This window comes from Rhinolophus ferrumequinum, chromosome 23 (assembly GCF_004115265.2).
Source record: "Rhinolophus ferrumequinum isolate MPI-CBG mRhiFer1 chromosome 23, mRhiFer1_v1.p, whole genome shotgun sequence".
Taxonomy (NCBI): domain Eukaryota; kingdom Metazoa; phylum Chordata; class Mammalia; order Chiroptera; family Rhinolophidae; genus Rhinolophus; species Rhinolophus ferrumequinum.
In genome coordinates this window covers 35,268,788-35,293,573 of record NC_046306.1, presented here as the reverse complement: position 1 = coordinate 35,293,573, position 24,786 = coordinate 35,268,788, and the positions used below count along the sequence as shown (strand labels likewise).

The 24,786-nt window shown below is 37.7% G+C and overlaps 1 protein-coding gene across 2 annotated transcripts in view; it reads right to left on the bottom strand.

The window, feature by feature from the left end:
• Window positions 1–24,786, bottom strand: part of MACROD2 (mono-ADP ribosylhydrolase 2) — a 2,095,255-nt gene that overhangs the window by 1,145,226 nt on the left and 925,243 nt on the right. The window lies entirely within an intron of this gene.

Below are 24,786 nucleotides of genomic sequence, written 5' to 3'. Positions count from 1 at the left end.
CATGAAAGAAGAAAGAAGAATGATGGATAACTAGTAAAAGGTTTTATGTGATGCATAAGAAGGGAGGCAAGGAAAAAATGTAGCATCTCATCCATGTAGAAAATGGAGAGAAGAATCATGGTGTGTGTGTGTGTGTGTGTGTGTGTGTGTGTGTGTGTGCGCGCGCACGCGCGTGCATGTGCACACATTCCGGTTGCTTCCTAAATTTAATTCTGAATTAGAAAATGTTGAAAATTCTACAAGATTAAGTAGCTTATCTGTCATCTGTGTTTCCAGTGCCTATAACAGTGCCTGGGATATGGTAGGTGCACCATAAATACCTCCTGTGTAAACTAAAAATGTGAACAGGAGCTAGACATTTTTAATGCTAATATTAACCAGTAGCTCTGAGCATGGCAAGCTGGCAGAGACTTAACATGCATCATTTCAATCTACCCACAATACTAAGTTAGGTGCTACAGACATCCCTAATTTACAGATGAAAACATTGATGTAAAGAGACCACAAGTAACCTGCCTCAGATCTCACAGCACAGAAATGAAAGACCTGCAGTTGAACCAGGATAACTGAACTCCAAGCTCAGAACCCCACAGTTAATATAAATGTTGTTATTCTCTACTTCCAATTTTTCTCTATTCAAGTAAACACTTGAAAACTCAAATATGGCTTTTTATACACTGATGAGAAATCATTCTACATTGACAACAAAGTTTATGAAAACCAGAAATGTAATGATTATAATTATTTTCACTTATATACACATTTATACTTGTAAAAAAGTACTTACTGGTAAATATAAAAATTCAACAATTAATTTCTCTCGTTTTAAATCTCTTCATAAACTTCCCTTACTTTCCCCCTAAGGGAATAGAGGAGTAGAGCAAACCAAATAGAATCAGGCTTGAAGTGCAAGTAATTAATATGACTATTTGCAGCTAATGGAAATCTAGCGATTTGACATAGGAAGAGTGCTCTTAAAGTATTTCTAGATGTGAAAATAATGTTGGTGTTATTTATTCAACATATTTCAAATTTAATTTTGTCCCAAAATAGAGACCTCTGGTCAATTTGAGAAGAAGGGTGTTGAGAATATGGCCCATATTACATGTTGAATTTTTTCATGGTTGTGTCATATAGACATCCTTCATAGGGTGGTCCCTTCTAGCATGTAGCATCATGTGCATGCTTCATATAGGATGGTGAGGACTTAGGACCCGTGCTTTGGTGTTAAGCACCTTCAAAACACTCCCATCCAGGCAGGTAGGGACCTGAACTTTAATCTCAGTTTTGGTACTAACCAGCTGTGTGATACTAACCAGCTTTGGTACTAACCTGCTTTGGTACTAACCAGCTGTGTGATCACTTTACTACCCCTTGCTTTGGTTTCCTCAAAGTTGGATTACATGACTCTTAGACAACTTCCAGAACTAAAAATATCTTTAATTCACTACCTTTTAAAGCTTTTATCCTAAGTAAATTCTAAGTTCTAATTAACGATTTATTTATATCTCTAAAAATCTTATTAAAAATGCTTCACAAGTTTGTTTACAAATAACAGAGATTTAGGTAGGTTTCTGAGGGTTTGATAACTTGGCAAGGCTATGAGCTAGCTCATGAAGATAGAATGATAATTCTACGCCTACACTGTCTTGCAGCCAAACTGCCTCTGGATCTGATAGGATGGTAGGAAAAAAACGGTAAAGCAGCAATGCTCCTGAGCTCCTGTAGCAGGCAAGAAGATGCAGGAGTGTGACTACCCAGAACTGAGCATAATATCCATGTTTCTGCTCAACCTAGGACATCCAGTTTTTCTTTTGGGTGTCATTGTGTACCAACACAGGAAATGAAGTACATCATCGTCAGAACAGACTCAAATTGAAGGGGTCGGAAGACAAAGCACCGTTCAGCCATTTCTGGGCTAACAACTATAAAATTGATCACTAGCATTTTGCAGAATTGACTGCATATCATGATAAAACTTGGGTACCTCAAAGAGAATTTTGATCAAACACGTAAGAAAAAAGCAATGATTTTTCTGATAGTAATAGAGCCCCTGGAAAAAAAAGAAAGTAACATTCTAACACAAACCAGTGTGGACTAAAAATAACCAAGGTTTAGAAACAGCTTTATAAAACTTAGACAAGGTTGAATCTAGACTAGAAAAAAAAAAAAAGCCAGAAATATTCCTTTAGTCATTCCTTAATGAAGTGATCTAGACTTTAATATTTAAACCCATGGTATGACCACTGAAGTCTGTTTTGTATATTTACAGTTAAATTAATATTAAATAGAATACATGTAGTTCTTATTCCAAAGGAAAGATTCATTCATTCCTGATCAACTCTTTTATCCTTTTTATAAAGTTCTGAATTACAAAATATCTTACAAAAGATACGGGTACACATGGATTTCTGGACTAGGTGAGTCCTACCTGTCTTTTTTAGTCAAAACTCTAGTATCCAAGATAAAGAGTGGGCAAAACCAAGTAAGCAGCTCTAGTCCTTAACAGATTGCTGACTTAGTAAGTCTCAGATCTGGGTGGGTGTGCTTGTATTTCTTAAATAACACACAACAGTCAAAGGTACAGATAACTGCAATGCCTGTAATACTTTTCAGGCCAATCTCATTAGTGGCAGATACTAACAGGTGGTTCAATCAGCATCTATTCCAACTTACTTTCCAGCTTATTTTCACAGCTATAATACAGAAGATAAAGAGGTAAAACCACATTTCCTAGGTTCCCTTTGAGCTAGCATGTAATATAGATCTCCCAAGCCAATTCAACTGTGTGAACCTTCATGATGAAAGCCAAACACATAAAGTATCATCTGCATGAAAGAATGGCTCTTTGAGAAAGCATGGTGGCAGAGTATCTGTTTTTTTTTCAGGAGTTGTGCCAGAGTTTCTGGCACCTAGACCTTAATGTTCTATGTTCCAAGATGTTGTAGTAGCAACGGTGGTGTTTCTGCTTGGGCTGTCCAGTGTTGTGGATGGGCACTTTTTAAGTTATATCACCCGTGGCTGTATTGTTCTCTGCATACAATGGATTCTGTAGTAGGCAACCAAGAATCCTGATGATATACTATCTATGCTACAGTCTTCTTTTTCTTCTTATCTCCACCCTCTACATGGCAAGCTATAACAACTTTTGTAGAGATGAGAATCTCTTACCTTAAGATCCGATCTGCCCTCGCTGTATCTTTGGAAAGTTTTAAATGGATAGAAGAAGGCAAGATTCTGCTGAAACTATTCTATATCTATATCTATCTATATCTGTATCTGTACCTATACCTGTATCTGTATCTATATCTCCAAGAAATTGTACACTGAAAGATTTTCTTCCACAATAATGCAAAGGGTGAACTGACAGTAAATGTGTGTATTTTGTTAAAACCCACATTCACTGGAATCACAAAAAGCCCAATATAATTATCACCAATCTGGTAAAGCTGTGAAGTTAGTTAATTTTATTTCTTGAAACATTCTGAACTTCTCAAGTAAACTTTTATAATTAGCCACTGACTTTGTCTTTTTTTTTTTTTTTTTTTTTTTTTTTGCTATTTCTAGCCCACATACATATGAAAATCACAAGATACCACAAGCTAGAGCTTTTCCCTATCTCAGGAAGAAAAACATTCATGTCAATTTGGAAGAGTTGACATCATATCCAGCAATCTGGGTTAGCTCTAATTTCAGCCCCCTATAATATCCCAGTATCATTTCTAGTCGTTCAAGTAATCTCTCTTACATGGCTATACTTGATTTTACTTTTTCATATAATTTTTTGGGGAGCTATATAAGCATTCAAATATATTGCTCACTACTTTAAAAAATATGTGCTTCAAACACTTCTCAATTAACAACACTCATGAAAAATATCCCAGTACTACCTATTGCCTGTAGAAAACTCTGAATTCAGGCAGAATAGTGAAGATGGGGACAGGAATGATTGGAAAAAGAAAACTAGCAACCACAAACAGACTATTTATCCCAGGTGCTGGGACCGAATACTGAATTCAGAACTGTTGTTTCATTTTATTTTCTCAACCATTTGAAGAGCCAAATAACTTTCCCAAATTCACTAGTATGCCACAGAGACAAGACTAAAACCCAGAACTATCTGTCTCCAAACCCATCGCCGTTAAACTCACCAAAGCTGTCAGAAACATGTTTTGTAAGCCCCTGTGATTCAGGCAATTTGTGTATCTCTCCCTTTGCATCTTCTCCAATGAGGTGTACTAAGACATCTTGTTTAGGGAATATAATTTATGATTCACATTCAAATGCAAACATCACTGTATGAGAATATAAAAGGTCACACGGACACATCAGAGAGTGCTGTCACACTCTATGTAGAAGGGAGATTGGCAAAACACATTCCATACTATGAATCACTAATCTATAAATGATCAGGGTTTCTAGGGATGTAACAGCTTAAGCGTCTCATGTGCACAGAACCTTACGAGTTAAATCTTTTATGTATATTCTGCCAACAAATGTCATTTTCCTTTGCAAAGATGATGACTCATGCAGAACCAATGGACAAAGACAGAAAGATGTAATGGCCTTTTAAAATCTGGCACTTTGATGATTAAGTCATGTCTTCAGAAAATTCTCTGAATTTTTTATTGCAGAGCAGCATCCTGGTGATCAAGCACAGAATGTAAAGTCATCGTTACATGCAATCCCTATGTGAGACTAATTTTATGAAGCTAAAATGAGTCTGGGGCAGTACGTAGGCGAATTTTATTTTTCCTGGATTTATTACCACAATAGTACCACAATGTTATATTATAGAAGACTTTTAAAAAGTAAAAATAAAACATTTGTAAATGGTATAAGTTCAACCAAAGTTGTTAACTCCCATTTATCAAAAGAGAAAAAGGAAAACCCGAGAAGAGATATCCTCTGGTGAATACAGAATATAGAAACAGACTCTCTCTAAAGACCGCCATAAAACACAAGCATTGTCTATTTCAACCACCTGCCTCATGAGAAATGAATAAGAAAAAAAAAATGTCCTGACACATTATACACAGAAGGAGAGATGTTTAACCCAAGGTTTAAATATCAGAGTCTGAGGAGGCAAGACAATTAGAAATATAAAGCATATACTAGGCCAATGATGCTGATTAGATTTGTAGCTTTCCTTTCAGTGTTCCCTATGTTTTTCTTATGTGTTTTAATGATAGTAACTCATGACAAGGAGCGTCAGAATGGGTGGTAGTAAATGTAGTAGCATTTTTGCTTTCATTTGTGTCTCTTCAGCTCAGAGATTAGGTCTCTAATTTCACAGTCTAGGTGCCAGTGTCTATTGAAGAAGGATAAAGACAGCATCAACAGGATATTTGCTTGAGTCTTCCTGCTCCCTACCCCTAGAGTGTTCTGATTCAGATTCAAACAATGACATATGAGGTGTGATCACAATACATGATGAGTGTTTAAATAAAAAAATTATTACAATAAAAAACACATTCCCATTAATTCCCCTCAAAATACTCCCCCTTTCTTTGAACACACTTATTCCATCGTTTCTGCCACTTTCTGAAGCAGTTCTGGAAGTCCTCTTTTGTGAGTGTTTTTAGTTGTGCTGTCGTGGCTACCTTGATGTCCTGAATCATTTTAACTTTGGGGATGAGCCAGAAGTCGCACGGTGCCAGAACCGATGACTATGGTAGATGAGGACACACTGTAATCTTTTCATTTGACAGAAATTGCTGTATACCAAAAGCAATGTATGACATGGAGCATTGTCATAATGGAGGATGATTTACCACACACTTTAAAACACACCTTTTCTCAACTGTAGCTCATACCTGACTGACTGCACAGAACAAATTGAAACTTGTCACATACTGTTACTAAGGTTCGACGCATTGCTTCTCATATTGGAGATCCCTGCTTCTGTTGGATGGCACTTGGCAGCAGCATTCACCATATTTTGTGATCACAACAGGAAGGCTCCATGTCACACATCACTTCTGGTATGGCAATTTCTGTCAAATAAAAACATTATAGTGTGTCCTCATCCATCTTATTCACCAAATCTGGCACCATGCAACTTCTGGCTCTTCCTTAAAGTCAAAATGATTCAGGACATCGAGGCAGCCATGACAGTGCAACTAAAGACACTCACAAAAGAGGACTTCCAGAACTGCTTACGAAAATGGCAAGACCAATGGGATAAGTGTACAAAGTGAGGGGGAGTATTTTGAGAGGGATTAATGGTAATGTGTCTTTTACTGTAATATATATATTTTTTAATTTAAACATTCACCGTATTGTTTGATCACACCTAGTATGTAAGGGTGATTGTTTAGTCTGCTTACTTCCACAAATGATCTTAGTTAGACACTCTCAATTGCCCTTCCCTTGTTCACAATCACATCACAAATATCAAAATTTGATATTTTGTAGACCTTCGATATGTGTTGTAAGTGTTTAACTCTCCTTCTATATGAGAGTACTTTTACTGTTTTACATCACATTCTTAAGTTTTTTCTTTAAAAAAATGATTTTTATTATAAACCAATTTTACAAAAAGTGAAAATAGCCTTGATCTAATTTAAAATACTTTTATAACAATTGAAAAGAGACATACTCTATAGAAATATCAGTCTGTCATGGTCTGTAATATATGTGACCTAAAAGAGTCAAAATGGATTGCTCATAAGTTAAACATGAATTTTTTAATGACTGAAAATCATCATGTATTTTCAGACTGAGTATTGATGAAAAAATGAAGAGAAACATAAGATGAGTCATTTTCTACTTTATGGAGATTCTTCTTTTTCTCCTCCAGCCCAAGAAATCCTGAAGCAGATAGTCTACATTTCCAAATGGCCCTGGAGGCTCATGTAGTCACCCATCTTGGTTATTTTGACAAGACAGACCTCTGGAGTAATTACAAGGGGACAAAATCACATTGTGTGAGTTCATCCCAGAATTAAAGATAATTCTCAGATACTACTACCTCCTGGAGAGCGTTGAGTTATTATCACATTCTGGAGAAATTTAAGGTATTCTACAGCAAACTGGAAGCAGTTGCCTCTCTTGCTGGCTTGTAGTGTTTCCCTCTGCCTAAGACCTTCATCCCTCTCCTCTTTGGCTCTGACTCTTCAGATTATTTACTTCCTGGTAGATTTTCTATAATTTACATCTCCACATAACATGAAGGGGGAAAAAGAGCAAAGGAATCACCTGAAAATGAATGTTGGCTAGGTTAGCATGTCAACTTAAGGAGAACATCATTTGCCATGACAATTCATTCATTCAAATGTTGACAGCCTGCTACAGTATATTCGAAAGGATACAGCCTGAACATAATAGACAAAACCCCTACACTCATAAAGTATAACTTCCTGTAGGGTAAGACAGACAATAAACAAAATAAAGCAATATGTATTATATATCTGATGGCAATGAGGATTAGAGAAAAATAAATAAACAAAAAAATATGGAGTTCGCAATTGTTGCTATTTTAGGTAGGGTGGTCATACAAAACCATCCTTACAAAAAAGTGACTTTCATGTAGAAACCTGAAGGAAGCGGGAGCAAGAGAGAAAGAAATTTTCAAGCGAGGGAAGAGTAAGAAGACCTGTGAAGCTGGGATAGAGTGAGAGAGGAGAACAAGAGATGATGAGGTAGGGCCTTGTGAACTTCGTAAGGACTTGGTTTTACTTGAATGAGATTGGGGAGTCATTAGAGGGTTCAAAGCAGAGGAATGACATATGGGATTTATGTTTTTCAAAGAATATTCCAGCTGCAATGTTGAGAATAACCTGTAGGAAGGCAAGGCCTGAAGCAGGGAGAATATTACAAGAATACAGCAGTAAACTAAGTGAGAAATGATGATGATGATTGGACCAGAGTGAGGGAAGGAAAGTGATGTGAGTGAGGAATGATCGGATATTGTGTATATTTTAAAGATGGAGCTAACAAGATTCCTGAAAGTAAGACAAAGAGTTAAATCAAGGAGGACACCAAAGATTTGGCCTGAACTATGGAAGATTGGGGTTGCTATGAACTAAAATGAGGAAAAATAGAGACAAGGTTTATATGGGAAGTGAGTGCAGTACTAAATAAGAAATTTTGTTTTGGAGATGATAAATTTTAGATGCTCGTTAAAAATCCAAGTGGAGAAAGTGAGTAGGATGTTCACGTCTGTGATTCAGAGGTAAGGTCTGTGCTGGAGATACAAATTTGTGATTTATCAGCATATAAAGCCCTGAGTCTAGTTGAGATCACCGAGAATGAATATTGATAGATAAAAATTCAACGATTGAATTCTGGGGCTCTTTAACATTAAGGGGCAGTGATACAAGTGGTAACAAGAAAAGAGATTGGAAGATTGGAAAGAAACAGTCAGTGAGGTGGGAGGAACTCAAGTGAAGAAATTGTTTTGCTTGGGAGGAGCAATCAACTCTGTCAAGAAAGAACTAACCATTGGCAACTGAAAACAGGCGAAGATGAGGAAGGCTTTTTAATCTTCACCTCCTAACTTTAACTCAAAAGCAAAAACTTTTATAGAAATATCTTTCTCCTATAGAAATATCCTGCTTTATTTGTAACACTTAGGAAGTAAGTTATTTTACTTAGAGTATATTGAAATTCTGTTGATCATATTTTAAAATGATGTCCCTAAACCATATGCTCAAAATACCCCAGGCTTTTAAAAATCTTTTCTGAATGAGGAAATTATTCAATAAAAGGAAATTTTCTCAGTGACTGTGTTATTAGAAATGTAGTTTAGTCATTTTCCAGAAAGATGGATTACCTGGCCAGATGGATAATTTTCTTAGTCTGGTACCGTCTAAGCTGATAAAATCAGTTCTAGTCACTGTATTGAACATTTGCCATTTCCTCTCTGGATACCAGTGTGTTTCTCTGGGGCTCAGAGGAAGCTGCAGATTCAAAGGACATAAAGCACCTTACAAGGTCAAGATCCAAAAAAGTTAATAAATCAAATTTTTGTCCAGTAGCACATTCTAGCAGCATCAAGGGGCATACAAGGGCAGACACCACTGTCCTCTAGAAGTAATGATAAAATAATTTGGAATATAAAATCTCATTTACTGAGTTCTTAGGGTATTCTTCTACTTGCATATTAGATGTCCTATCTATCTGTGCTTGTGTTCATTAGAGATGGTTAATAAGCCATGTATTTTTTTCTCTCTAATCACTTTAGTAATAGAAAAAGATAGGGAAGAAGGGAGGAAGGAAGGAAGGAAGGGAGGAAGGAAGGAAGGAAGGAAAAGGAAGGAAGGAGGAAAGAAAAAAGAAAGAAAGAAAGAAAGAAAGAAAGAAAGAAAGAAAGAAAGAAAGAGAAAGAAAGAAAGAAAGAAAGAGGAAGAAGAATACACATAAAGATATTTAAGATGTATTAGGGAGAAGTTAAAAAAAAAAATAGCCCTAACCCATATTTAAAGCATCTTGGCGGGGGGGGGGGGGGGGGGGGGGGTGCAGTGCAAAGCACACACACAGTTAAAATGCAGATATCTTCAATACTATGAATTGAGGGGCTGGTAAAAGTAAAAGATTAAGAAGGATAGGGAGATTTGTCCAATGTCACAGAGTAGTCATAGACATTGCTAAAACCTGAAACCTATCTCTTCCAAACTCCAAGTTGAGCAGTTCTGACAAGGTTATCCTGCAAATCAGAAAACAGAACTACTCCTTTAGACACTAAAAGATTTGGTTAAAGAATCTGATGCAATGTGGGCTTCTTAAATAATATATGTGCAATATTAGACGTCGTTGTAAACTCTGCACACAGAGATTGTACACTCACAGGGAATTCAATTTGTGGTATACAGTATATGCTAATATGGAGATATTTGGATAAATAATTTCTTCATTTGGCTCTTTTATGAGGCACTTTGCTACGCCTGTTGCCATTCCCTCAACTCCATTCTGGTTACAATTTACCAAAAGATTATCCCTGACACTAAATATGTCTTAACCTTAATGGCAAAGTCCCAGCTGCACATTGTTCTAGATATGCTGTTTATGTTGCCCTCTGCAAACAGCATATACTATGACCAGCTGGGCAGAAATCACAGCATCCACAGCAGGAATTAGCAGTGACTTTAGGTATGCGGTGATTAACAAAGATGCCTCAAAGATAAGCATTAACAGTTTCATGTATGTCAATACATGACAATAATGCTTAGCAAAATGGCTCCAGTGTATCCAAAGCTCTCTATGCTTGAGAATTTTCAGAAGCAATCTTAAATGTTTCTGGATCAATAGGAATTAGTTTAAATTGTGCTTGTCTCAGGCAAAGACTGTTGTAAATCCATCTCCTTCTAAATCTACATGAGCAGCTTAAAATGACATCGCACACCATGGCCAACAAGTGTTGGATGCCAAATCTAAATAGAGTAAATCTAATTTTCACTAGATTGGAAGATGTAATACAGAAATGGACTTTTAAAATGTCATGGGAAATAACTGCCTTGCCTCTAGTGCCAATATGCTCTTTAAACACCCAAAACACATATCAATAGACTAGGAATCTAGATCATAGTGCAGATTTGAGTTATCAGTATTAAAAAAAGATTCTAAAAAGTATATAAAAATAGTTATAATTTTAAAATTGTATTCCCCGTTTCATGTTTATTGCTCACTAAAGGAGTGGCATAATGAAGAGTTCTTGTTCTTAAAGATTTTAAAAAAGATGAGGCTTGTTGAAAGTTTAAGTATTATTTTAAAACTTAAACAACAAGTGAAGTATAAGTGTGGCAGAACCCTTATAAAATATCCTGCCATAAAAGAACAAAGCAATTTCCCCATTTTCTGGTTACACATAGCCCCTCTAATTTTATTAATTGCATTCATTATACTGCAACTTCATTCTAGAGGAAGTTCAAGAAATAGAGAAAATGGGAGAAATATTAAATACACTCAACACCAGCTTCTCTGCATAAACCTGTTATAACATGCTTGAGGACTGTACTGGAATGTAACTCTAGATAAATATCCACATGCATATTTTATGTGAATCACAAATACCTCATATATTCTAAATCCATGAATACCTTGAAAAAGTTTCACCTTCAATGAGCTTTTCTAAAAAGAAAAAAAAACAAATGAGAGGGCTGAGAGAACTCAGAAAGTTTTTAATGAAATTAAAATACAGAATAAATAATAAACAGACTTATCTGATTAAAGGATATTCAGAAAAGAATACTGTCTAGCCTGCTTATATTTAGGAAACATTAGATAAAATCAGACTTACCAGGGAACACCCCTGTTTTCTATTTGGAATGCCCTAACCCACTATTATCTTGAGCCCTGAACTATTCCCTTGTTATTCACACAAGGCAAGTTAAATTAAAGACTGGACCTGCATTTTAAGCCTGGGGCAAGAGAAAGTTGAGCAGGTCACACAGAAGAACTATTTGGTTTTAAGGAAGGCTGCCAGCTCCTCTGCCCAGACACTGGCAATTGCTGTGGGGAGCCAATCTGGGGGTCAACTCAAAAGGGAATTAATTTTCAGCAAAGGATAGAGATTTGTAGGAATGCTGGCTGTTCAAGATGTAGAGAAATCACTAGAAATGTCTGCATGCAGCTAGCTCAGGTGTGCTCACCTGCTGGCAGCAGGGTGAGAGTAGGGAGATCCAGCAGGCTCTAAGGAATTCTGGAAGCTGACCACTTATCATTGCTCTTGGGAGATGCTTTGATTTCTCTAGGAAAGGAAGACAAAGGAGGGGCTCAGAGGGCCAGAGCAGGTGGAACCTTAGAATATTTTCTATTTATTTCTCATGACTCTTTTGTTATTTTGCTTCATCCTTCCTTGACATTTCTTCCTATCTGGTTTAATTTAGGGCCAGTATTTATTTGTTTTTGTTGTTCTCCTTGATTTCCTGGAAGACTGACAAATGGTCCAGAGAATGTGAATGCCTGCTTTGAATTAAGCCTACTGAGTCAAATTACTGATTGCAAAGGCATCAATTAGGAACAAGTCGATTTTGATTCAAGTTAGAAAGAGCCATGCATGGTTCCAAAGCAATGCAAGGAGCAAAGAGAACATGGCTGTATTCCTTGGTTGCTTGCAAGGAGACAGGAATAAATTGCTTGTTTGTTTAACAGCTTTTGAAAATAGTGGATAGATTGCTTTTGGTGACTAAATGTGGTTATGAGAGGTTGAACAATTGAAGTCATTTCCATAATCAGCAATTGCTGTTGGTGAAATTAGACAGAAAAGTGATAAATAAAGGAAAAACATGTCTGGCAGGAAGCATTATTCAATCATAAGCTATCCCAAATGGTTAAAAATATAGCTTATATTACACTCCTGTGAATTTACAACAACATAGAAGAAACTAGACCACTCAATTTCACAGTTCCAGGGGAAAACGAGGCTCTTTCTGGAACTTTTACTTTCCCAGCAATGTGTCTGTGATGCATTCCAGATGGACAAGCCTTGAAAAGTGACAGTATCCATCTATTTGTGAGAATGAACACAGAGAGAGTGAGAGTTTTCACATCCCTGTCTCCCTAAAACATAAACACCACCAACCACAAATGAATCCACTTAATCCAATTTGAGAGTACTCCTCAGGACAAGAAGCTTTATCAGTTATCATCAAAGCATCCAGTATAATTATCTTCCTTCCAGTCTCTATGAGTGGACAGCAGGGCAGAGTGGTTGACGAAATGAAATAAAATAAAGCTAAACACAGTTCTTTGGATGAAGATATACAGCTGATATTTTAATGTGTGGGTGACACAAGGCTGAAATCTATCAGCGATATGTTTTGAGTTCAATTAAAATATAAAAACATCTTGACAAATTGGAAACAATTGGAAACAAGATCTAAATCTAATAGAATGGCATTTAATGGAAATGTTAGGAACTGAACTTTGTTTCTTAAGAAAGGCATAAGTGTGGGACAGAGAAGACATTGTTTAGCAGGAGCTCTTATAAGAAAATGTTTGTCATTTGCTGATCAACTTCAGAGAAAATAAGTGTCACAAAAAGAGCTAATATGATGTGATTGCACACCGACTTTAAAGAAACACATTAGCTGAATAAAGGGAGTTAACTATTTTCCTCTATTGGCTGGGTTGCTGTCAAACTATGACATGCCCATGCCCTCCTGTCACAACGTAAGAGAAGTCCTGCTACCAAAGGCTAATCCTTCTTCTTGTTATCTAGATTTATCTAGTTCCCTCTAGAGATTAGCTCCTCTCTATTCCATAGTGTTAACTTCTGCCTCTTTTCCGGATCCTTATCATCAGCATTTCATCTGATGTCACCAAACTCAAGTCTTTCTCATTGTAAAATCCCTCCCTGTGCCCCCCATCACCCCTGCGACTGCCACCCTTTCCTCCCCTTTGCTGCTGAACTCCTCCACAGCTGCCATCTTCTCATCCTTGCCTCTCTGTCATCTTCACTCAAACAAAATTACACTTCTGCCCTCACTGCTCCCCTGGAATGACGCTTTGTTAAAATCACCAGTGACTAAAGGACAGTAGTCAGTCCTTAACTTCCTTGGCTGCTGGACAGCATTAAGTATCATCAACCAGTCTCTGGCACGAGTTTTCTCTGGGCTTTCTAGACAGCCCCATCCTGATTCTTCTCCTCCATCGTGAGCTGCTCATTCCCAGCTTTGGTTATTGTTTTGTTTTTGATTTTGCTAGGTAGTATGTTTTAGAGGTTCCTTTCCCTCTGCCCAGTCTGTAAGTTTTGTTTTTCCTCCGGGTTCCTGGTCCCACAGGCAGGTGTAGGGAGTTCCCTGGATGGAAGTCAAAGGCCAAATCCCTGCTCTATCAGAGAAGTCTCCCTGCATTGACTCACAGGGGATACCCACCAAGGAGGCACTGCCAAGGAACCAGAACAACAGACTCCTTCATCTGGGACCCATAATGGAACATCAACTGTCTTCATGCAGCAGTGATTTCAAAGAGTTAACAACATTAGAACGCTTTTAAGAAATTCTGCATAAGGAAGCATTTTGAGCTTAAAATACGTGGAAGAATAGAGCCCCCATGTCCTACAAAAGCTAACCTCAGGCTCCTTAGAGAGGAGTCCTGGAGAGAATCAAGAATACACAATGGAGGGTGGAGTAAAATGCTGCCACAGAAATGAAAATAAATAAATAAATAAAAGAAGCTGAACAGGGATGGAAGAAATAAAGCCACTGGGTCACTCAGGAAAGAATGAGTAGACTTGGGAGACCACTCCACCCTGAGGTAGAGAAGTGACAGCCATTCCTTAATAGTATGGTCACCATTTGTTATTTAGCACTTAGGATGTGCTAAGAAATAGTTAAGTTTGTGAGACTGACTGACACTCCAATTTCTCCCCATTATCTAGCTTCCCCTTCTTCCTTAGAAACGGAATGTCTAAATCTTAGCTGGGTTCACAGTGGTCCATGAAAGGTATATTTTTTCAGCCTCCCTTGAAGTTCATTATGGCCATGTGACTTCATTTTGGGATGTAACTGGAAGTAGTGGGCATAGAATTGGACTTACATTGAAAAGAAATTGCCCTTTTAAAAATTACTTCTTCTCTAATTAAGATGTTTTGAAACACAGAGAAAAGTTGAAAGAATGATATAGTAAACATTCCTATACTAACCATCCATATTTATAATTGCTAACATTGTACTGTATTTGTTTTATGATATCAATTATTTATCCATCCATATATCCATCTGTCTGTTTCATTTTTATCCATTTCAAAGTTGCAGACATGAAACACTTCAAACCCATAAATTCCTCTTGCTTTAGTTTTCCAACAATCCCATGAGGTAGTTATCCTTTCTGTTTGCAAATGAGTAAGCAGAGGGCCAGAACTCCAAGTAACATGCTTAAGCTACACTCTTAGTCATGGTATACCCCATTTTGAATTCAGGTCTAATCTCTCTCCAAAGTTCATGTTTTTGCCCTATGAGTTTCCTGTCCCTTCAAGCCCCTATCCTCACCGCCCCCCCAAATGCCCTTTAGAGTTCTGAGGCATGGCAGGGCGTATAAAATGCCTTTAATTTTATCAGGTTTTGGTATTCTAGGGGAACTATACAAGGAGAGGTCTGATTGCTTAGTTCATCTCCCCAACTAGAAATGAGAAACAATTTATGACCCATTTGTAATCATAACCCTGCATTCTAGGAAGGCTGCATTTGGTTGTTTTTCTTCATACTCCAGTGGGAAAATAAAGAGGGCAATGCAGGATGAGGAACCTCAACAGAGAAAGAAACTATATTTTCCGTCTTTTAAAAATTTTTTTATTTATTTCAGTGTGTTTTTCCAGGACCCATCAGCTCGTAGTCAAGTAGTTGTTTCAATCTAGTGCAAGGTGCAGCTCACGGTGACCCATGTGGGGATCAAACCGGAAACCTTGTTGTTAAGAGCACTGTGCTCTAACCAACTGAGCTAACTGGCTGCCCTGAAAGTACATTTCTATTTCCACTACAAATATTCTCTGTGGGAAATAAACAATTCCATTAAATACGGTACCCTTTTCCCTCCAACTATTTGAAAGAAGTCAGAAGTTGAGAAAGCACAGCTCTCTTTATTCTTCCTGAAACTAATTACTTTTACCTCACCTACTGCTTATGAGTAAGATGTATTTACCATAGGTCTGCAGACTGGTATGCACCTTGAGGTTTGCCCAAGCTCCCTCTGATGAACAAAATTTCAGAACCTGCTCCTTTGAATTCCATCAAGAATGATGACTCTCAGCCATCTTAATATCACAGCTTGAAAGCTCCCAAAACAATTGGTTTAGTAATTTATTTTGTGATCCGTGCTGTGGACATAAAACTTTTCAAAGTAAAGATCAAGTTCCAATCTAAAGATCCAAAAAGAAGATTTTCAATCTGTCGGTACAGGCTGTTTTCCATCAGCACAGCTGCCAGTGCTTACCCTCGGCACTGGGTGGCCTCACACAGTCAGTACAGACGCTCCTCTGGATGCCGAGGCTAGCAGAGCCCAGAGATTACTACATTATCATCTCCCGACTGAAACCAGAGTTCCATTTAACAAGCTGACAGGAGCAACAGGACCACAAAATAACAAGCAGATACATGGTGTGGTATTTGTCAAAGATAAAGGGCTGAGCTTGAGCTTAATGCTTCTCGAAGGTTTTGGAAGACATTCAAATCATCTACCCCAAATAGTTTCTGTTCCTTGAACTTCTCACATTTCTCTTATTTGGAGTTGCCATTTTGACACATCAGACTTTATTTGGTGGCAATCATTAGAAGACACCAGAAATGCAATTACAGTCTGTGCCGATTTCACTGTCATATCTTATATTTCCACATGTGCACTTTACTGAAATTATTAAGGGCCAGGGCCAAATTCAATTCTATTTTATTGTTATACCTTTCTAAAGTTAAATTAACAAATTGCACACAAACATGTACACACATTTGTAATAAGACTTTCCACAAAAACACATAGACTCATTTCTTTATGGTAATAAAGTAAGTATAGAAAGAGATTTTAAAACTACAATGTTTTCGGGTTCCAGCCAAGATGGTATAGTAGATTAATGCTGTGCTTACATTTTCTCACCACCACATCAAAATTATAAGTAAACTACAAAACAACTATCATTGAGAATCACCTAAAATCGTACTGAATTGAAGGCCTACAACTAAGGACATGCAAAAGAAGCAATTTCGAGAGTGATAGGAGGGCAGAGATGCAGAACACCTGAATGAGACCATTAAAGATCAGGAAGGATAGCTTGGCTGTGAAGGTGTCACTGGAGGAAGGCTCCCAACCCCTCCTCAGCCCAGAGCTCCAGTGGCAGGGGGAGAAGTCCTCATAATCTCTGGCTGTGAAAACCAGTGGAAATTGTGACTGAGTGAGATGAAGGGCAGCTAGAGTAGCTGGTGCACCTCTCAAAGGGACCGCACGCAGACTTACCCACCACTGGAATTACTGGCTCTCAGCTCCAGTGCTGGGGCAGCAGCTAGAAAGGTGGTAGGGTCATATGTGGGGGGGGGGGGGGGGGGAAGAGTTGTCTGGCTTTAGGACAGCAGACGGAGGGGCAGCTTTCTCCTAGATGGAGGAGCTGGCAGAGGCCATTGTTTCTTTGATGAGCCCTCTCCCTTCTCAGTGTGCAGACAGGAGGTTGCCACCATATCTGCTCCATCGATAACACTACTTGTTCGCCATACCCTGGTGATTTGAGACCTTGTCCCGTCCAACTTTCAGGCACACCCAAGCCACTTTCAGTGGCTTTTTTGTATAAACCACCTGCCTTGGCTCATGCTGCAGACTTCCCTAAGATCTTTCAAACATTTGCAGAACCCAGACAAGCAGCATCTGTCTTGAGCATGTCCTGTACCTCTGACTGAGCAGCCCTAAGCTGGATACTAGCAGCATCTGGCCTTGGTTCGCATCTTGGCCTCTCAAGGTGCTTCTAAGCACTGCACAGGTGGCAGCCATCTGTGTATTTCTTTCTGGCTCCTGCCAGGTGGCTCTATGTAGGGTGTGAGCTACAGCTGAACTTGATTTGCAGTGGGTCCCCTCACAGGTGGCACTGGGGCTGGAGCCCTCAGCAGTCAGCTTCAAAATGAGCTGAAGCATCATCCAGCCAACTCCAAGGATGACACACCCAAGGGGCAGATTGGGCAGACACCAGAGCCCTGCTGAGGCAGATCCTGCTCCATTGGGTCAGACCCAGCACCAGAACTCCTCCACTGTAGTCACAGCCAGTCCTCATAACCAGTGAGCCCAAAGGTCAATCCCTCTTACTGATGTGCAAATAGCAACCATGGTTCAACTACAAGAGGAGGGCACACAGAACCCACACAAGGGACACACCTGGAGTGCACGGCTCAAGTGACACGGAAGATAGCACAAGTGAGCCCCGCAGGACACCTACTACATAAAGTCACTCTACTAAAATCAGAAGATACTCATATAGCAACCCTACCTAATACATAGCAACAAACAAAGGGAGGCAGCCAAAATGGGGAGACAAAGAATTATGTCCCAAATGAAAGAACAGAACAAAGCTCCAGAAAAAGAACTAAACAAAATGGAGACAAGCAATCTACCAGACACAGAGTTCCAAACACTGGTTATACTAGGGAGAACTTCAAGAAACACATAAGTAACATAAAAATGGAGATAGAAAACACAATAAAGAACCAGTCAGAAATAAAGAATACAATAATGGAAATGAAGAATACATTACAGTGAATCAACAGATTAGATGAAGCAGAGAATCAAATCAGCAATTTAGAAGATAAGGTAACAGAAAACACCCAATCAGAACAGCAAAAAGAAAAAAGAACCCCTAAAACTGAGGCAAGTTTACGGGGCCTTTGGGACAATATCAAGCGTACCAACATTTGCATTATAGGAGTAGCAGAAGGAGAAGAGAGACAGCAAGGAACTGAAAACCAATTTGAAGAAATAATGACAGAAAACTTCCCTAACCTGGTGAAGGAAATAGATATACAAGTTCAGGAAGCACAAAGAGTCCCAAAGAGGCCCACATCAAGACACATCATAATTAAAATGCCAAAGGTTAAAGACAAAGAGAGAATCTTAAAAGCAGCAAGAGAAAAGCAGTTAGTTACCTACAACTGAGCTGATTTCTCAACAGAAACTTTGCAGGCCAGAAGGGACTGGCACAAAATATTCAACATGATGAAAAGGAAGGATCTACAACCAAGACTACTCTACCCAGCAAAGCTATAATTTAAAATCTAAGGACAGATAAAGAGCTTCCCAGACTAGAAAAAGCTAAAGGAGTTCATAACCACCAAAGCAGTAGTACAAGGAATCTTAGAGGAACCTCTTTAAGACAAAAACAAAACAAAACAAAAAACAAAACTCAAAAATAATAATAAAATGTCAATAACTGCATACCTATCAATAATTACTTTCAATGGAAATGAATTTAATTACTTTCAATGGAAATGAATTTAAGATAGGGGAGCTGAATGGATAAGAAGACTTTTACACATGCTGCTTACAAGAGACTCACTTCAGATTGAAAGACATACACATACTGAAAGTAAAGGGATGGAAAAAGATATTTCATGAAAATGGAAACAAAAAAATAACAAAAAAACGGAGGTAGCAATACTTATATACCAGACAAAATAGACTTTAAAACAAAGACTATAACAAGAGACAAAGAAGGATCTAGTAATTCCACTTCTGGGTATTTATCCGAACAAACTCAAAATGCTACTTCCAGAGGACATGCTCATTAATGTGTTCATTGCAGCATTATTTACATAAGCCAAAATATAAAGGTGACCTGGGTGTTCCTGAATGGATGAATGGATAAAGAAGAGGTGATACATACATACAATGGAATATTACTCTGACGTTAAAAAAGAATGAAATCTTGCCATCTGCAATAACATGGATGAACCTAGAGGTTATTGTGCTAAGTGTAGTAAGTCAAACAGTGAAAGACAAATTTCATATGATTTCACTTACAAGTGTAATCTAAAGAACAAAATAAACAAACACATGAAATAGAAACAAACTCATAGATACAGAGAACATTTTGATGGTTGCCAGCTGGGAGGGGTGTTGGGGGTAGGTGAAAAAGGAGAAGGGATTAAGAAGTACAAATTGATTGTTACACAGTAGTCATGGGGATGTAAGGAATATAATCAATAATATTGTAATAACTATTGTCAGACGGCTACTAGATCTAGTAGGGTAATAGATTTGAGGGGGATTGAGGGTAGGGTAAAAAAGGTGAAGGGATTAAGAAATAGAAATTGGTAGTTACAAAATAGTCATGGGGATGTAAATAAAGGGAATATAATCAGTAATACGGTAATAACTATGTATATGTAAACTATATAATATATACTATATATATAGTATATGTGTGTATATATATACATATATACACACATACCATATATATGTGTGTGTGTTTATATATAATATATATATATATATATATATATATATAATATATATGGTGTCAGATGGGTACTAGTCAGGGGGATCACTTCCTAAATTTTATACGCATCTGACCATTATGCTGTACCACTGAAACTAATATAACGTAATACTGAATGTCAACTCTAATTGAAAAGTTTAAAAGGGGGGAAGAGAAAGAAGAACAAGAACACATTTCCAGATATAAAACAAATAAGTCTTAGGGATGTAACAAACAGCATAGAAATATAGTCAATAATATTGTGAGAGCATGGTATGGTGTCAGATGGTTGCTGGACTTAGAATGGTGATCAGTTCTTTAACATAGGGAATAAAATCAATAATGTGGTGATAACTCTGTGCAGTGCTAGGTGGGTACTGTTGAATAACTATGATGTACACCTGAAACTAATAACATATTATATGTTAGCTATATTTTAATAAAAAAGCTTTTAAAAAAACGGAAAAATAAAACACAATGTTTTAGTCCAATCACGTGTGACTTATTGCCCATATTACATAAAATGGGACTTAAAAAAAATCAGTTACCTCTACTGCCATTTTAGATTTGTTCTTCTGAGAGTATAAGATCCTATATTCTTTATCACGTGTATATACAAATTAAATTTAAAAAAATAATATTCTCCTTCCTGTTTTCTTTCAAATATGCAAAAACAGCCAGTACAACATGAAATATGGCACGCATTAGGAGAATTAATTTTTGGATGAGTCTGACAGCATGAATGAGTTGAACAGCATATGTCAGCAAAAACTGAAGAAAAGCTTTATTTTTTTAAAAAAAACAAACATCATATAGATTTAGAGAAAGTAAATGTCCTTCTATTTTTTAGTTAAACTCTTACAAAAATAAAATGTCTATAGCTGTCAAATCTTCAGTTAGTCTGAAACTCTTCAAATACTGAAATGTGTGGCTGGATCTCTAATTGCTTTTTTATGGTTGGTTAGGAGAATCACATTGCAGGAGAATGTTTTGTCAAGAAAAGTCTTCCTTCATTTGGATGGTACTTTTTTTCCCTTAATCCCAAAGCTCTTATATAATTCTTTATCCAACTTGCTCACAGCAAGGCCAGTGTCTTTGGCTACCACGGTCTGGAGTTCTATTCTAAGTTGTGAATTTGACAAACATTGGTCTAAATAAGCTTAAATAGATGTTATGACCACACACTAAACATTCTGAGGGAGACTCTCTTTGACACAGACTGTGAGCAGTTTTCTTCCTTACTACTTAACAGAACAATCTTGAATAATATGCACCTTCATGATGTTCTCCTGAAGTCTGTGGCGGGAATGAAACATGCCAATTGAGATCAGTTATAACATCAAATTTCTGGCATGTTTCCACTGAGTAAGCGAACTGAAAATACAACAGCTCTCCGTGTTTCAGCAACAAAGAGTGAGCGCTTCAGAGCTGAAGCAAAGATACTCAGAAGAGCTGGGCTTGGTGAATTGCCTTTCAGAAACATTTCTTATGTGAGGAAGCCTCAAATTGCTTAGGGTCTGAGGTATTTACAGCCAGAGAAAAGGAAATGATTCTAGCACCACTTAGCAGCCGCCTGGAATGGCCCAAGGTGGGCCTGGGAGCAAGTTGTACTTAAGTCCTGGCTGCTGGTTGATTCTTCCCCAGGGTGGTCCCTGAAGCAGACTCTGTAGTATCCTATCAGAGTTAAATATGACAAGGTTACAGTACAGCTATTCCAAATAAACATGAAGAAACACACTATAAATTACAGAGTCTGCCATAGGGTGGGAGTAGAGCAGATGGAAAAATACATTGAGGGATAGTCTCTAACGCGGAATTTTTTTAATGTTAAGAAAAAGTTAAAAATAATACATAAGTAGGTATATTGGAAACTTTTGAGGCATAAACTATGGTCCACACATAAATGGTACTTCTTTAAGCATTATGGCAATCATAGTAACCAAAAGCCTGATGGTTCAAGGACTAGGAAAAACATACAGCAGGTGAAGAATAGCAAGAAGCAAAAAGAAAATTACTTTACAGCTTTTCCATCTAATTTCTTGATTAATTCTTGGCTTAAAAATGGATCATTCTATTATATGTACATAAGATACATTTGCATGTATGCACACATGCATCTATGAGAATATACTAATAGACATGAGCACACACACACACACACACACACACACACACACACAGCCTTTGCTCTCACAGTTATCACAACCCTCCAACCCTCACTCACATTATTGTTTCCTAACTGAACTGGGCTATAAAACAGAGGGAGGTTTGGGGCTCCCATCTGCTGAGTAGCTCCACGTACTTTATGTGCTAGAGCCAATTGCAAGGCCCAAAATATTGGAGGAGCTGGACTATGTCTCCATCAGTTTTCTTTGATGGAGCCTCCACCAAATTATCCCTTTGTATTGTGCATTGGTCAGAACTGTTTGAATATTTGGATATAATGAATTTAACAATCTGTAATACCATTTGTTATATGATAGAATAATCACTACATGTTGAGTTTGCTGTATTTACAGTATTTGACTTATATTCTTTTGGAGGTATATGTAAGTTTGAAAAATTATGGATTAAAATTGTTTACTGAGGTGATATAAGTGATGGTATAACCTCCCAGGAGATAGTAAGTCAGCATCAGAGAGACCAACAGCAGAAAGCTTCTACCCCCCACCTCCTTAAAGCTGAGGGACAAGTGGAAGAAGTATAATTATCAAGTCACCAAATCAACGCTGGGGTGCTCAGTAAGAGATGGGACCAAATTACCCCTAATGTACCTTCCTGTATCACATTGTAAGTTAGTGGAATAACCTAAGAATCTCAGCAACAAATACAGCACATAAGACATTTCTGTGAGGTTTAATGCATACAATACATTTAGAATAGAACCTGCCATATTATTATTACTAGATGTTCAAGGGTTCCAGTACCTTCTGAACTGGCCTATAATTCTATTTCAGCTAGACGAAGGGGGAATTCAGAGATCAGAGCCCTTGCTATGGACAGTTACACCAAAAAGTAACAAAACAAAACCTTTGTTTTGTTACCTTCCTCTGAGTATATAATGTTAAAGTGTCAAGGTCTAGAGATGGCTTTTAAATTTTAAAATCATACTGAGGAATTGATTAAACCATGGTACCTGCCAGTACGGACTCTGATTTCAGTAGGTCTGGGGTAAAGTTCAGTACCAGACATCCCCAGTGATCTGCTGTAAAAGGTCTGAAGACCTCATCTTGTGAAGCACACTCACTGTGATTGAAAACAAAGGAAGGAATGATCTTCAATTAATCTCAGCCTGCATGTTTTTCCCAAATAAATGAAACAGAGTTGAAGAGAAGCAACACTATCAAAGCATAGCACACATAGCATTTTTTTCATGAAACTTTAATTTTCAATTAAATATGTCTGTGTGTACTGGGTTGGACGTAAACATTTCTTATGATGGTTTGTAGACAAAAAGTTGGAAAGACTTTGCTCTAGGGAATTCACAGCACTCACATCAAGTGACATGCAATCACAAGGCATTCCACACTCTGGAGCCACCTAACATGTTTAAGATTAAAATAGAGTAAGGAGGAGAGAAGGAAGGAAAGTCTAATGGGATATCAACTGGCGTATAGGGCTGAGTTACTGAGATGCAAAGAAAGAGCAGTCAGTGGGCTGTAACCAAACTGTGATTCATAGTTAGAGTGACATGCATGTGAAATGCATACTGAATGGATCAGGGTCCAGGGAGCTCTGATAAATAGCAGAGGAAGCCTACATTTAAAAGAGATTTTACATTCTAACCAGCTGTTATTATCAGCCCCTGCTTGGTCTCTCAACAAAGTTCCTTTCTGCTGTAATTCTTCATGCTACCTCAAAGCTTGATGGTGACTTCTTTTTTTCTTTATTTATTTTGGAAAGCCAGGGGAAAATTGTTCCAGTATGTTCTTTAAATTAGTTTCCTTGCAGTGTTTTCCTTGGACACTTTAATTACAGCTCCCTTGAGGAGCTGAAGTACCATATCACACACTGTAATTCTGCTCCCCAATCTCCCTTTCCAATTCAAGTTTCCAAGTCTCCGTACAATCTGGGCCCTATATTAATATACAGTGGGAAGTACACAGTTGAGAGTCTTTCAACTATAATATAAGGATAGAAGAGAAAATGTGATCATCAGTGTTTGAGTACACCAAACTTATAAGTAAAATGAATAGTTTGTGGCCCATAACGTGAAGTTAGATTTAATGACCTCCGAGTTCACTCGTTCTAACTCGAGCATACTTCAAAGAGTTTCATTTAATATCTGGAGGTACAGAGAAGAGATCAGTGGGACTTTGGTGAGGTTAGGTGATTCTCATTAGCATGATCTGGCTAGAATTCCAGAGGTTCTCAAGAAAATAATACATGTCCAAAAATCTATATTTGATCTGTTACTGTACTAGACACTTGGAGAAGGCAGTTAGTCTAAGAAAATGTAATTACTTTTTAATTCCCAAAGAGAACAAACTTTCTAAAGTGGCCACAATACAATCTTATGTTTCATCCCATAGCCACAAGTTATTGAGGAAGAAAAAAGTTTATCTAAACACAAAAGAAATGCTAAAACAAATGTTTTAAAATTCCTGTCTTTTCAGGTAAGTAAAAGCAATGGCAGATTTGAGAATCAGCCATTGAAGGTTTCTTAGAAAAATTAAGGAAAGAGGTCAATAAAGGAGTTTCCAAGCCAAACTATTTATTAAACAGCTCCTATAAACAGGACATCACTCATTCATAGGGTCGCCAGGAATCAGAGACAATTCAATGGCACATCACAACAACATAAACATCAACTACGGCAAGTGTTTTATACAGGTTATCTCATTCCTTTTGTTAGTCTCTTTTAAAGAGGAGTGTCTACTCCCATTTTACAGATGGAGAAA